We start from the raw sequence: 6431 nt of genomic DNA, 5'->3' as shown, positions 1-6431 counted from the left end.
TGCCATGCAACTGGTCTCTAATCTTAGTAGAAAGTAAACTATCTAATATAAACAAAAACTTTATGAGCTGTGAAAGATTTTTAATCAATGCAGCCCTGAAATGTTCAAGACTACAAACAACTTTGACAGGGTTTTCTTCACAACTAGTAGTAAAGTTCGCGAAGAGAACTAAGGAGGCAAGGGAGAAACTACAAATCCTTCATAGCTGCAGGAAAGAAAGCTCCATCGAGAGAGCGTGATACATCGACATCAACATGTTATCAAACTAATGATGAAAAAAAAAAAAAACTCAACAATTCCTTTCGGCATAAGGCTCTAGTTTAAAAACAGCTAACACCAGAATCATCTAGTCTTTGAAGTAAACTACTAGTACGTCCATGAACATAACTGAAACTACATTCTTCTGGGATTAAGTTCAAGAGACAAAATATATATATATATAAAAAAAAAGAGGCAAAATATGCAGGGATTTGTAAATTCCTCCTAGCAATCACCACTATCAATGCTGTTTCTTGGAAGCAGGTCACATACAATCATTCTCTCACTGAAACGCTAGAACCCAAGGCATGACTTTATTGTAATATTTTATAGACATATCTTTTACTATCACAATACACAATAAATAAAAATATGATCGCAAGCATTTTCCACTAATAGTAAGTCCGAGTTTAAAATCTACAAACACAGGCACACACGCTAAATACTATTCTAACAATAATTTCAAAAGAACCATACTGTTTTAAATAAATTCTTAAATATTTAGAATTTTGTATCAGACACACACACAAACAAACATCCTGGTGTACCTCTGAATCAAAGAACACTGAATGTTCTTTAATCCATTTATCTAATCATATTCATTAAACGTCATTTTCCTGACTAATTCTAAATTACGGTCTTCCACCTGAACCGTTTTGACACTTCCATCAGCTTTCTTTGAGGATTACTTTTCTATGTTTTTAGTAAACTTGCCTCTCAGAAGACTGAATTAGAAAGAGTGCTGAAAGGAGTCTATTATCAAGCTCACAGTCATCGGGAACTATGCGAGAAAACCCCGGTGACATGCTGATACACAGGTGATAATCATGAATTTACACTAGACAACGACAACCAATACACTGTCTCTTTATCTGACAGCCGGTCGACTTTCTGAGTTTCATTACCTATATGCCTGTTTCTTCCATCACACACACACACATTCTCTCTCTCCCTCTCTCTCCCTCACTCATTCCACTCACTCACTCACTCACTCACTCTCTCTCATAACGCAGGAGCTCCGGAGACAGAGTGATGGTTCTGCAAAAGACTCTCACACCTGACGCTCTGAGATCTCGGGTTCAATCTCCAGCCCCACCATCAGCCAGGGCTGATGTCTTTCTTTGTATCTCTTTCTCATTAAAATTGGTAAAGTATATGTTTAAAAAATAATATGTAGGGGGAGTCGGGCGGTAGCGCAGTGGGTTAAGCGCACGTGGCACCAAGCGCAAGGACAGGAGGAAGGATCCCGGTTCCAGCCCCGGCTCCCCACCTGCAGGGGCGTCGCTTCACAGGCGGTGAAGCAGGTCTGCAGGTGTCTGTCTTTCTCTCCCCCATCTGACTTCCCCATCTCTCTCCATTTCTCTCTGTCCCATCCAACAACGAACGACATCAAGAACAACAATAACTACGACAGTAAAAACAAGGGCGATAAAAAGGAAATAAATAAATAAATAAATATAAAAAATAATAATGTGGTCCGGAGGTGGCGCAGTGGTAAAGCTTTGGACTCTCAAGCATGAGGTCCGAAGTTCGATCCCTGGAAGCACATGTGCCAGAGTGATGTCTGGTTCTTTCTCTCTCCTCCTATTTTTCTCATAAATAATAATAAAAAATCTTTTAAAAAATAATAATATGTAGGTAAGTAGTACTTTATAACTCACAGGAGCTAAAAAGTCTTTCCCCCACGGGTGTTTTCTTTTGTATTTCCAAAGTGATGGAATATCGTTGTCAAGTTTTTGTCTTGAGATGTATTATAAATGCACATATAACTACATATCCATATATAACCACGTATGTGTAACCGCACATATTAACCATATACACGTATAACCACATACGTTTAGTTACATATATAGTCTTGCTATAATATAGGTGCATATGTATTATATATATATGTGTGTGCTGCCCACACTTCCCAAAGGTGTCATTTTCCTGACACCCACTTCCCGTCCTCTCGCCGCAGACCCGCAGCGCCCGCGCCGCCCCGGCTTCTCTCTCCCCGCGCGCGCCGGCCGGGAGCAGCCGGGAGCAGCCGGGAGCAGCCGGGAGCGGCCGCCCGGTCGTCCCCGCAGCCTCGGCGGCGCCCCCACGTCCCCGGGCGGGCTGCCGCGTCTTTGTGCCGCCGCCCGCCGCCCGCCGCCCGCCCCCAGCCCTCAGCCGGGCTCCCACCCGCAGCACGGGCAGGGGCGGCGGTCTCACCCGCGCTGGGGGGCGGCCCTCCCGCGTCGCCGGCGGCGGGGACCAGGGTGACGGCGCCGTCCCTCCAGACGCGGATCTGCGCGGCGGAGCGCACGCGGCGGCCGGCGGCGGCGCGCAGGGAGCCGCAGCACTGGTAGCACACGGCCCACGCCTGCTCCTCGTTGATGGGCTGGTTGTAGAGCCGCAGGATCTGCTCCAGGCTCAGCGCGTCCCGCGGGCCCCGCTCCTCGGCCGGCTCCGCGCCGCCCGCCGGGCCCGCCGGCTGAGCCATCCCGCGGGTGGGCGCCGTGTGGCGGCGGCTCGTCAGCTCCCCAGCATCCCGGCGCGCCGCCGCCGCCTCCTCATCCCCGGGACCGCCCCGCCCCGCCCCGCCCGGCCCGGCCCGGCCCGGCCCGGCCGCGCGCGCCGCCGCGGGGGGATCAGACCCGGGAGGAGGCGCCGACCCGGGCCGCCGCGGGCGAGAGGCGGCCGGAGAGCGAGCAGGACGCGGCGGCCCGCGACGAGCCCCCGCCAGGCAGGCCGCCGCCGGCCCGTAGCTGCGCGATGGCGTCCGCCGGCCCCGCCCAGCGCCCGGCGCGCGCTCCACGCGGGGCCGCGAGGTCGAGGGGCTGCGGCGCGGCGCGGCGCGGCGCTCGGCCGCCCGGGACACTCGGTTGCGGAGGGCGGAGGGCGGAGGGCGGAGGGCGGAGGGCGGGCGGGGGTGGGGGGCGATGCCCGCCGCGAACTCGTTTCCCCGAAGCCTGCTGAGGATCTCCAGCCCGGCCTAGCGTGAAATCCCAAGGGGAAAAATAATAATAATAATAATAAATCGAGGTTGCAGAACCGCTCCGGTCTCGGGACAGTCGGCCTCCCTCGGGTCGCCGTCCGCCCCCTCCTCTGCGCCTAATAGCGGTTTTTCTTTTCTTTTTTTTTTTTTTAAAAATTATTTTATATTTATTCCCTTTGGTTGCCCTTGTCATTTTATAATTGTAGTTATTGTTGTTGAATAGGACAGAGAGAAATGGAAAGAGGAGGGGAAGACAGAGGAGAGAAAGACACCTGCAGACCTGCTTCACCACCTGTGAAGCGACGTCCCTGCAGGTGGGGAGCCGGGGGCTCGAACCGGGATCTTCCTTGTGCTTTGCGCCACGTGCACTTAACCTGCTGTGCTTCCGCCCGACTCCCTCTTTTATTTTATTGGCTAGAACAGAGAAATTGAGAGGGAGAGGCACCTGCAGTACTGTTTCACCACTTGTGAAGCTTTCCCCCTGCAAGTGGGAAGCGGGAGCTCGAACCTGGGTCCTTGTGCACTGCAGTGCGTGCACCTAACCACGTGTGCCCCCACCACCCGCCCATTCTAGTAGCAGTTTCTTATACTAACCCGCGGACATCAGCCGCACAAGCCTCAACACTTCCATCTCCAACCCCACTCCAGCCTGTTCATCTTTTGATGGAGAGTTGCTATTACCCGAACATCAAAATACCATGCAATTTATTTACAGCTCATGTCTTGTTTATTGAATACCTTCCTTTCCATTGTCAAGCGCAATGTAAGTTCCATGAGGACTGGGATCTATGTGGGTTTTGCTCACCGACTACTCCCAGGTGCGTGGATCAGGGTGTTTCAGACTCTTTGTAACATCCAGCCCCTCCTTACAATAATGTCTTTAAAGACCACACTAATCTTAGAACCCACCTGAACCCTGCTGGCTCATCACATGTGGACTTGCTATTATGTTGGCAAAATTGAAAGTGAGCGCTGCTAGCCACAGAATAAAGCAAATGCAAGTCCTGGAAGAATTCATTAAACATGCAAGAAAAATGATTCTTAGATTAAAAACATTCCCTGATTGATGAGTTTCATTTGTGACATTCCCCTCGATGACTTTCATTTGTGACATTCCCCTCTGAAGCTTTTCCACTGTGAGTGAGTGAATTTTAATAGAGTGGAAAACATCAACCACAGGTTTACTGGGATCTTCCTTTTCGGCAAGTTTTATGTGCTGTGTTTAGATGTTGCACTCTCAACAATTGCTTCTTGCTGTAAAAATCTCTAGTTCATTAATGCTTTGGCTTCGACTATAAGTGAGAAACAAACATGTAAAAAGTAAGAAACTAATAAAGAGAATAAAGCTTCTCTCTGAGCACATTGTTATATCACTCCTGAGAAACACAAAAACAGCAGCTTAAAGTAAAATCACTTAATTAAGGAAGTTCATAGTCCCACTTATTTAGGAAAAAAAAGAAAGAAAAGGGGGAAAAAGCACTGTGTACCAAGCCCTTCATTTCCTTATTTGGTAGAGGATGGAGAATATATATATGAAAATATATAAACATATTTCATAAAACCTTTTAATTAAAAAGAACATTCCCAAAATCTGCTGTGTGGATTCTGAAAATATGAAGGGGGTTTAAAAAAATGCAGGAAACCAGCAAAGATGGTCTACTTTTATAGACAGCACCACCATCTGCTGGTCTTATAGGGTATTGCTCCTATACTGCAGTTAGACAACACTGAATACAGCCAGCCCCAAACTGCTTACTCATGGTAAGTCTATGAACCCCTCCTCACTGACTACTGTTGGTATACAGTAGCAAATAAATTTCCAAGAAGTTAAAATGTTATCTCAAAGTTTATCTTTAAAAGGTCTCTTTTAAAAAATATGTTCTTGTGGTCCGGGAGGTGGTGCACTGGATAGGGCATTGGACTCTTAAGCGTGAGGTCCCAAGTTCGATCCCCAGCCGCACATGTACCAGAGTGATGTCTGGTTCTTTCTCTTTCTCTCTCTCTCTCTCATTTCTCATAAATAAATAAAATCTTTTTTTTTTTAATATTTATTTTTATTTATTTATTCCCTTTTGTTGCCCTTGTTGTTTTATTGTTGTAGTTATTATTGTTGTCATTGTTGTTGGATAGGACAGAGAGAAATGGAGAGGGGAGGGGGAAGACAGAGAGAGGGAGAGAAAGATAGACACCTGCAGACCTGTTTCACCACTTGTGAAGCGACACACCTGCAGGTGGGGAGCCAGGGCTTGAACCAGGATCCTTATGCGGGTCCTTGTGCTTAGCGCCACCTGCGCTTAACCCGCTGCGCTACAGCCCGACTCCCAATAAATAAAATCTTTTCTAAAAAAATGTGTTCTTTATAAAAAATTCACAACAAATGGATTTTTTTCCTTTTCTAATCCTTTAATACTCATTTTGAGAGAAAAGACATTGCACCAAATCACCAGAAGCTTCTATTCAATAGAAGGCTTTATTTTACCAAATACACATTCTTCAGTCTAACGCTCTCCCAACTGAGCTATTTTGGCTGCTCAAATACACATTCCTGACATACGGTATTTAAAGCAAATCTTTTGCTTTTGTAAACTTGTAAGAATTAAGTTAAAGCAAGAATGTTCCTCCTCTATGCAGGAAAATATAAAAGAAATTTCTTTTTTTTTTTTAACAAAGTCCTTTTTTTTTTTTATTCCCTTTTGTTGCCCTTGCTGTTTTATTATTGTAGTCACCATTGATGTCATTGTTGTTGGATAGGACAGAGAGAAATGGAGAGAGGAGGGGAAGACAATGGAGACGGGGAGAGAAAGACAGACACCTGCAGACCTGCTTCACCGCTTGTGAAGCGACTCCCCTGCAGGTGGGGAGCTGGGGGCTTGAACCGGGATCCTTATACCGGTCCTTGTGCTTTGCGCCACCTGCGCTTAACCTGCTGCGCTACAGCCCGACTCCCAGAAATTTCTTAAACCCTAATTATCTTCTACTAGTTTTGATCAACACAAGACTCTGAGTGACAAGTGATAAAAGACTCAAAGTGTTCGATATATTTTCAGGAGCTCAAGCTAAATTGTAGAGTAACTTCACACCTTCCCATTTTTATTTGAAACTCAAAGATCAAATACTTCAGCATGCAATGTATTCTTTTCAAATTTCTGTCACTGATTTTATCAGTGTGCCTTCAAACACTTAAATATTTTTCTTCTATATAGATAAA

Source organism: Erinaceus europaeus, chromosome 10 (genome assembly GCF_950295315.1).
Source record: "Erinaceus europaeus chromosome 10, mEriEur2.1, whole genome shotgun sequence".
Lineage (NCBI taxonomy): Eukaryota > Metazoa > Chordata > Mammalia > Eulipotyphla > Erinaceidae > Erinaceus > Erinaceus europaeus.
The sequence above is the reverse complement of the archived record's forward strand: the minus strand, read 5'-3'. Positions refer to the sequence as shown.